Source organism: Pseudorasbora parva, chromosome 18, assembly GCF_024679245.1.
Source record: "Pseudorasbora parva isolate DD20220531a chromosome 18, ASM2467924v1, whole genome shotgun sequence".
Lineage (NCBI taxonomy): Eukaryota > Metazoa > Chordata > Actinopteri > Cypriniformes > Gobionidae > Pseudorasbora > Pseudorasbora parva.
Genome location: NC_090189.1, coordinates 32,413,879 through 32,423,816, shown reverse-complemented (window position 1 = coordinate 32,423,816; position 9,938 = coordinate 32,413,879).

The following is a 9,938-nucleotide window of genomic DNA, read 5'->3' as shown; positions in this document are numbered from 1 at the left end:
TCTCCAACATTTCTGTCTTGGAGCAGTTTGTTACAGAAGACATCGCCAGCATGGATTCAGCAGTATGTCTTGTCCATCTACGCACGTTAGGCTTCATTAATTAGGTCAGCCAGAACTGGGAACACTTCCCATAACACCTGATGTACTCGTTACATCATATGAAGAATGGCATCCGCACTAATGTTAGTCTCTCTGTTTATTCCGAGTCTGTTTACTGCAGTCGGCCGGATACGGGCTGTATCCAGATCAGATGGTGGACCTGCACCTGGACATGACCAACACATCCCTGTGTCTGTAGACAGTCAATTAAACTACCCCCTGTAAATGCTGTATCGACACCACATCCTCATTAAACCCGTATCCGGCGTGATGACTCCAATCTTACGAATATCTATCTAGGTTACTTCAGCGATTAGCATATGGCTTTGTATCAGTAGAAACCCTGGAGTATATTCAAATGATCGTGTTTCTTCCCCTCATATCCCCCTGAGACAAGAGATTTATGCATTTTATTTCTGGAAAAAATCCTCCGATGATGCAAATATCGTCAATTTGCGTCATCGGAGGAATTTTTGGCCAGAGGCTAAAGACTACAGTCTGATAGAGGGAGCTAGAGGGAGCTATTTCTGCATGTTTGCAACCCACGCATAGGGAGTGAGATTGCACTCCCAGCTCAGCTCGCAGCAGCAGGAGTGTTTCAACTTCTCAAATTCATTCCAATGGAAAGTTAAGCTTCCAAAGGCATAAACTGAAAATGCACCAGACTGAACACAAGCTGTGAATGTATACCGCGGACGCGTTTACCTCAGCTCTCATCAGGAGAGCTCATTCAGCTCATTCATGACAGTGAATATAATCTGACTCCTGCTGCGTTTGTGCTGTGACACTCGCTTGGCGACTCACTCATAATATTGAACAGACACGTTCAGTTTTTAATTGTAGTATCAGTTCTCCAACTGAACTGATTTTATGAAAATGAATGCGGTGGGAAAGTGGTCCAGTGATCCGGTAGCGTCAGCTTTGGGAGCGGCCTCACAGGGCAGCAAAGCATTCTGGGAATTGTTGTCTATCATCCCCATGAGACAAAAATACATTTTCTGTCTTTTCTCAGTTTAGAAAGCACCAAATTCAAAAATAATTTCACATTTCTACTACATTAATGATCCAGTTTAAATACAGATTCATCTTCCCAGTGCTGAAGTACCCCTTTTAAGACCTGCAATGTTGAATCATAATCATACACTGTTTGTTTGTCGACCAGAGGAGAACTGGCACCCCGACTGAGCCTGGTTTCTCCCAAGGTTTTTTTTCTCCATTCTGGCCCTGAAGGAATTTTGGTTCCTTGCCGCTATTGCCTTTGGCTTGGCTTGCTCAGTTGGGGACACCTAAATTTAAACTATATCACCGATCTGCCCGCAATGACACGATCTGATAATTGAAATGAGCTGGATAACATCACCGTTTTCATCAGAGCGGATGTACAGCCGAATCAAACTCTGTTGCATTATCTTCCTGGTAACACTGTAAGTGTAAAGCTGCTTTGAAACAATTGTACTTGTAAAAAGCGCTATATTAATAAAGGTGATTTGATTTTATTAAAATTTATATGAAATGCAATTGAGATGCAATTGAACTTAAGAGGACTTAATAGAAGTTATTAAATCTTTATATGTAATTTCATAATTATATAGTCTTTGAAATATGGTTGTAGCATATAATGTACTGCCAAATGTACTGACACGCATTTATGGTAAACTAAAATATACTTCTCTAAAATCAAGTACTGCGCTTCCAGGTTTCACAGACAGGGCTTAGATTGAGCCATGATTAGGCATTAGTAAAATTAGGACATTTAAGTAGCTTTTATAACTGGTGTGCATCTTGAGACAAAACAATGGCAATGACATATTTTAAGACGCGTCAGTGCAAGTTGCTTTTAGATAAAACAGCTCGAGCATGCTTTTTTTTTTTTGTCTGTGAAACCGGAGGTAGTCACATGTGCTAAGTGTTGAATACATTAAAATAAGTTACTTAAATCACAACAAAAAATAAACATAACACATAATGATTTAAACTTTTTTGCAGTAAAACATTTAATTTGACAATTTTACAAGTGTGTTAAAGGTAGGGACACACCAAACCAACGCCACAGAACTAGCGCTAGGAGTGTTCGATTCCACACTGTAAAAAATTATATGTTCAATAAGTTATGACAACATATGTTTTTACATTGTTTTAACTTATCAAAATAAGTTAAGAAATGTTAAACTTTTTTTTATTAGTTAAACAAGATGTAACTCATTTTTTTAAGTCAGTTTAACATAATTTAAGTTGAAATAACTTAAACATCAAAGTCGATTATACTGCAAAAGTTCAAAATTTGCCTTTTTTTTTTTACAGTGCAGGTTTTTTGGAGTCGACTATACGATTCCTGGCTCCCACTGTAGGAGTCAAGGAAATCGACTCCTCGATGTGAGTTGAGTTGTTACACAGTTAAATTACCCCAGACACAAAGACTTAAAATCCCCTTATTAAAACCGCACACTTTTAGCATGACCATCCAAATTAGTCCAATTTAGCGATGACTCAAGTGGCTATCAACGTTTCTACCTAGCGGTTGCCAATACCTAATTTTACATGAGGAAAAAGCTGTTGTCGAGTGATGCCGCTAAACACACATGATCATTGTCAAAGTTGAGTTAAAGATACTTAATACTAAAATACATACAATAATGTAAACTTGTTGATGTTTTTTTAATGATTTATGGTTAGTTTAATGATTATGAACACAACAGCATTTGCTCATGCATTATTACCTAAAATTAGAACAGCCTCATGTTTTGTGCCCTCATGATTTATTTGCTTGTTTTAATCACTAAACTGAGCCAATCAGAGTTCTCTCTCTCGACGATGGTCCAAAGCCAATTCTATATGTTGAATTTTTTTTTTTAAATAAAATAAAAAACTAAACATAGTCATAAAAATCTACTCTCTTTAATTACAATTAAGTGGTCTTTTATTTCATTAATATTAATATTATATTATCTGCAAGTACAAAAAAAAATGCTTGCAATATTTGACTTTAATTGTGTATTCTTGCATAAACACTTCTATTCCCTATGTAGGAACGAGCAAAACAAGGTGAGATTTCCATGGACATGATTGCTCATGGAGCAGTAAGGACACAGCTGCTGACTTGCCAAGTGCCAGGACAGAGTCAAGGCTGCACGATGGCGACTCTTGGGCATCATTAAAGCAGGTGATTACAGAGCTCAGGGTTGAAGAAAGCCTTGAGTGAAAAACTCAGATTGATCCAGCTCCCCTCTCTGACACACACTCTCCCTTTGATCAAAATGACATATGGGGCAGGGTGCACAACCACACGGGAGACACCAGGCATCGGTTATATACAAGGAGGACATTTATGATGAGCACTTTTTCAAAATGCTGAGTCCTAGTCGTAAATGTTTACAAGCGAGATATAGAGATATCATCTCAGAGATTTCACCCAGCTAGTCAGTTGGACTTCAATCAATGTGCCCTTGGGTGAAAGATAGACTACAATATGTAAGAATTTTGCAAAAAACATTAAAACAATGTTTAATATATTTTGTTGACTACTTAGATTAATCCCAAATGTTTCCAAAAATGTTTAAATCCAGTGAAATCCACAAGTTTAACCAGTGACGGAGCTTGTGTCATTGCGTCGCCTGCCAATGGCGTCATACCCCACCTTACCTCAGCTGTCGGAAGAAACCATGGAAACACTACGCTTCCTGAAAAAATGTGGAAGCAGTAGTTATAGAATTAAAGCCAACGATCTCTGGTAGCATCTAACAAGCCACAGTTGTTTGTTTTGCACATTTTACACAATTTATTATAGTTTGCTGTGGGTTCTGTCGCCAAATATAACCCCATAAAGCAAAAGCGGCTGTAGGGGTTTACAACTCCCATGATTCCACCCTCCATCACTGCATCATCAAGCTAAATCTTTTTCGTTGTTTTGAATTGGTGACCTCTAGCAGTGAAACGTACATATTGTGCCTTTAAAGTGCAGAAAAACAATGAACTTTTGTTCATTTTAAACGGTCTATGTGATAAAAGGCAAGTTTTAAAATTCCACTTTCAGTCCAGCCTTTTAATAAAGGGACCAACCTAAGCTGGTTTGCTAATATTCTAGCCTGGTTATATACCTGCACTGCAAAAAAAACAACAACAAAAAAACTAATTAAAATTGTTTTCCTTACTTAGTATTCTCTTGTTTCTAGTCCAAACATCTAAAAATTCTTAAAGGTGCCCTAGAATGATTTGAAACAATATGTTAAATTGTTCTCTGATATCTACATAGAGGGTATGTGGCTTATTTAAGGGGAAAAAAATTGTCCAGATACAGTTTTACAGGTCCATTTACAACCCTATACATTGTCCCTAGGATGTAATACTCTGTTTTTGCCTTATTTGGAAGAGTCATGAATATTAATGTTGAGCTCTGCTCTGATTGGCTTATTTCAGCAGCTCACAGTAGTTCAGTGAAGCGGCTGGTGAGTCCTGACTGCCATGACACAACACAGACCGACTAAATTAAACTTTAAGCAAAACCTCTCAAATGGAGATTGATAAAATGCAGCTTACTTGTTTATTTGTTGTTTTCAGATCATCCGCACACGAGAAAGAGTTTCATGCGGTTGCCAGATTTCAGTAATCAAATCCCCCAAACAGAGCTTTTCTGTGAAAAGAAACCTGTATACTCTCCGGTTTTTACCTAAACATGTCCAATCTGGCAACCATATGCACGCGAGCTCTCTCTCGCGCACGGATGATCTGCAAACACCAATAAACAAGTAAGCTGCATTTCAGCAATCTCCATTTGAGATGTTCTGCTTAAAGTGTGTCATTCGTTGACTATCAAATGACTGTCGTTTTAACTTATATGGTGGAAAAGGTGATGTTTGCTAGAAGGATCAAGTGAACGATCTAAGCAATGTATCTACGGTTGTATTTTGTAATACAAAATAATATTACCCTTTGTCATTAGACACACTATTTAGTTTTGTATGGTACCTATTGTTACTGTACGCATCTTGCGTCATCTAGACAATGCGGTCTCTCTAAGAAACTTTCAATTTAATCAGAAATTGTTTAAACAGTCAATAAGTGGATAAATCACTACTTACTGCTTGCAGGAATATAGTTGCCACTTTCTTCAGTTTAAGACGCTGAGCGAAGCTTGCTTGAAATGGGCCGAACAAATGAACGATCTTGAATTAAATTGCTGTGGTATCGGATTATACACATCAAACATGACTTGATATTTTTCGGTGGAGTTTTGGATTCACGAGATTTACATAAGAAGTAGGAGGCAATGATGTTTGAGACTCACAGTATGTGATGTCCATGTACTGAACTCTTATTATTTCACTATGGCAGGGTTAAAAACATTTTTCATTCTAGGGCACCTTTAAAACAAGAAGTATTTACTAGACAAGCAAAAGTAATTGTCTTGTTTTGGGGTGAAAAATATCTCAAAATGAAGATTTTTTCCAAGATTAAAAAAAGATTATTTTGTTTACCCCACTGACAGATTATTTAGCTTATTTTAAGCAAAAACTCTCTTAAATTTGAGTTATTTTTCCCCAAAACAAGACAATAATTTGTCTAGTAAAGGTTTCTTAAAGGTGGGGTAAGTGCTATCTGGTAACCGTTGTTGTTATTTCAAATCACCAAAACAAAGACGTCCCCACCCCCAGAAAGGGTCTCTGCCCTATTTTGATAGCTCCGCCCCACACATACGTAACCCAGGCAACGACTATGGGGGAATCTGTGTGTAACTAATCCAGGTCGAATATTCAATGAAAAAGTCACCCCTTCCATCGCAAATACGCAAACCGTTCTCATGAACAACTCGATAGAACACAAGCCAAGTTACAATTAAAAGATTAGAGTTATAGCGATCACAAAACACAAACAGTTCTCATGAACAACACGATAACGTTAATATACAAGCTCGATAGTCCAGCTAACAACAATTATTTGATGACCGGATGGGTTATATAGATGAAAAGAGGAAACAAACATTAGGAGTATTACATATTAATACATATACATATTAGGAGTATAGTGTCTTAACATTACCTGTCGGACACATTTTGTGAACTCACGCTTGAAACCTTGAAACACTAAGGGGTTTTAGATGCTCCACACGGTGTGGAAATGAACGGGTCTTTATCATCGCTGAAGTGAGCGACAATACGATCGCAAATGGACAAACAAGTGAACACGACACCCGAACATATTCAAGCAAAAGCCAGCATATACAGGTCCTTCTCAAAAAATTAGCATATGTGATAAAAGTTCATTATTTTCCATAATGTAATGATAAAAATTAAACTTTCATATATTTTAGATTCATTGCACACCAACTGAAATATTTCAGGTTTTTCAGTATATTTTAATACTGATGATTTTGGCATACAGCTAAAAAAATTAGCATATCATGAAAAGGTTCTCTAAACGAGCTATTAACCTAATCATCTGAATCAACTAATTAACTCTAAACACCTGCAAAAGATTCCCGAGGCTTTTAAAAACTCCCAGCCTGGTTCATTACTCAAAACCACAATCATGGGTAAGACTGCCGACCGACCCTGTCCAGAAGGCCATCATTGACACCCTCAAGCGAGAGAGTAAGACACAGAAAGAATTTTCTGAACGAATAGGCTGTTCCCAGAGTGCTGTATCAAGGGACCTCAGTGGGAAGTCTGTGGGAAGGAAAAAGTGTGGCAAAAAACGCTGCACAATGAGAAGAGGTGACCAGACCCTGAGGAAGATTGTGGAGAAGGACCGATTCCAGACCTTGGGGGACCTGCGGAAGCAGTGGACTGAGTCTGGAGTAGAAACATTCAGAGTCACCGTGCACAGGCGTGTGCAGGAAATGGGCTACAGGTGCCGCATCCCCCAGGTCAAGACACTTTGGGCTACAGAGAAGCAGCACTGGACTGTTGGTCAGTGGTCCAAAGTACTTTTTTCAGATGAAAGCAAATTTTGCATGTCATTCGGAAATCAAGGTGCCAGAGTCTGGAGGAAGACTGGGGAGAAGGAAATGCCAAAATGCCTGAAGTCCAGTGTCAAGTACCCACAGTCAGTGATGGTCTGGGGTGCCATGTCAGCTGCTGGTGTTGGTCCACTGTGTTTTATCAAGGGCAGGGTCAATGCAGCTAGCTATCAGGAGATTTTGGAGCACTTCATGCTTCCATCTGCTAAAAAGCTTTATGGAGATTTTTCACCACGACCTGGCACCTGCTCACAGTGCCAAAACCACCGGTTTAATGGTTTACTGACCATGGTATTACTGTGCTCAATTGGCCTGCCAACTCTCCTGACCTGAACCCCATAGAGAATCTGTGGGATATTGTGAAGAGAAAGTTGAGAGATGCAAGACCCAACACTCTGGATGATCTTAAGGCTGCTATCGAAGCATCCTGGGCCTCCATAACACCTCAGCAGTGCCACAAGCTGATCGCCTCCATGCCACGCCGTATTGAAGCAGTCATTTCTGCAAAAGGATTCCCGACCAAGTATTGAGTGCATAACTGAACATGATTATTTGAAGGTTGACTTTTTTTGTATTAAAAAAACTTTTCTTTTATTGGTCGGATGAAATATGCTAATTGTTTGAGATGTTTTTTTGGAATTTTGCCAAAATCATCAGTATTTAAACAATAAAAGACCTGAAATATTTCAGTTGGTGTGCAATGAATCTAAAATATATGAAAGTTTAATTTTTATAATTACATTATGGAAAATAATGAACTTTTATCACATATGCTAATTTTTTGAGAAGGACCTGTATTAGTTCTTTCTCGGCTAATATCCGTCCTGTGTGAATCGTGTGTTTAGCAGGCTGTTTTTTTGGCCATTTCTTTAGCGGATAGTCTTACCTGGTTAGGGTGGAAAAACCAGGTTGCAGCTGGAAGAGGTGTTAGTGAGAGCAAGGGGTGACAACTCACAAGCACCAACCTTCAGATAAGACATTAAACTGAGGTTCTTACTCTGGTTGTTAAAAATCCCAGGCATTCTGGCCCAATTTGCCCATTGGCCTCTATCCATCATCAAAACCTCCTCATCATCCCCATATATACTGACCAATAAATAACCAATAAGCTGGTGTGTGGTGCGCGTTCTGGTGCAAAATGGCTGCCGTCGCATCACTGGTGGTGGTTGAGGAGATTCCCCCCTTCCATATGTTAAAGGAACTGTATGTAGGACATGTATTTCAATTCATCTAATCACATACAATGGCCCTGATATGTCACTAGACTTTAAGAAATCATGCTAATTTCAAATACTTATATCACTGACAACAGTAGTCCGGCCAGGATATTGTCATTTAAAAGTTGTTGTTGCAGCCCTCAACTGATGTTGATGTTGACATGTTGTGTTTTGTCCTGAAGCTCCGCCCTCCACCTATCTACCAATCATGAAGTCAGTAGTTTCGGCATCCGGGCTGCCACATTTGCTCTAGTTACCACAGCTGCAGCTATAAATATTCCTGCTGGATCCTGCAGCCTTTCTGGCAACCTCGAGTCAGGGGGGAGGGGGAAAGGGGATAGTGATTGCAGTACCAGTTTTGGCCACAATTTAACATACATATCATTTAAGTGCTTTGAGTGCAGTGGAAAGTGCTATGTAAATGAATCTACCTCTATAAATCTAGCCGTAACTCATGTAGTTACCTTATATTACCCAATACTTTCTTGGGTAAGTACATTGTAAGTACATGCAAGTGCACTTACTGTAAAAATAAAGTGCAACCAAGAAATGTACCCCAGCTTAGGCTTTAGCTGGGTTTTTTTTTCCAGCAGGGTAGTTACTCAAAAAAGAAAAATACAAATTGTTCCAAATCTGTATGATTTTCTTTATTCTAAGGTATTTTCGAAGAATGTTTCATTTTTGGGTAAACTATCTCTTAAAGCCCTGCCATAAATATTTCATTGCATACATATAAGGATGACTTGATGTCCATAACCAAATATAAGCACTTTATGTAACAGCCCCTATGCATTTTCATACATCAATACAGAGGGTGGGTCAAAGGACACTTTCCCCATGTGGCTAAAGTGAATGAGTTAATCATGAATGTAGCTTTTTAGCTTAGATTCAGCGACACTGCAAATCAAGTATACATTTAGAAAACCTACTATTTTCCTCTCTGTATCATTCATCTCTGTGGACCAGACAGTTGCATCCCCTTTACTCCTGTCTGTGAAAATTAATCTGTGACCCCCAAACACTTGACCCCTGTGTATGTGCTAATGGTCATTTATCAAGTTTATCGTAAACAGCTCGGCTCTCTGTGTGGACTGCAATTTACTTGTGCACATATGCTAATCTCTGTGACTACAACAGGATATTTGCCAACTGTCTTTGTCCTTTGTCATCATCCATCGCAGAACATTTCAAGATATTAATTGCTTTGTGTCAAAGTGGCGATGTATGAGCTTATATCGCAGGACATTGAATTATGCTTCTTTTGCAGTGCAGCTTTGTTAGAACACAAAGCAGATGACCAAACCACAGATCTGATATGGATTCAATTGTTGTTTCCTTACAGAGATATGTAATGTGTGCACTCACTATTCTTTTTTTCATTTAAATATGTTGTTTCATTGTTTTGCTTGCTTTGTTTTTTGTGCATGGTCATCTAATTTTATGAACTAGAATGATTTAGCCTAGATCTAGACTAGATGATTAGCCTATAGATTAAACACACAATTATGTAAAATTACCAAACTTTAGAATTTTTGCAATCAACATAAAAATATCCACAAGGAATAGGCTACCTTTAAAAACAAAGTGTTGTATTGAGATATCTTGTTGAGTCATAGCATGTTGTAGCTAATCAAAAGAGATTTGCTTAGCACCATGGTTTTCCCCTACTG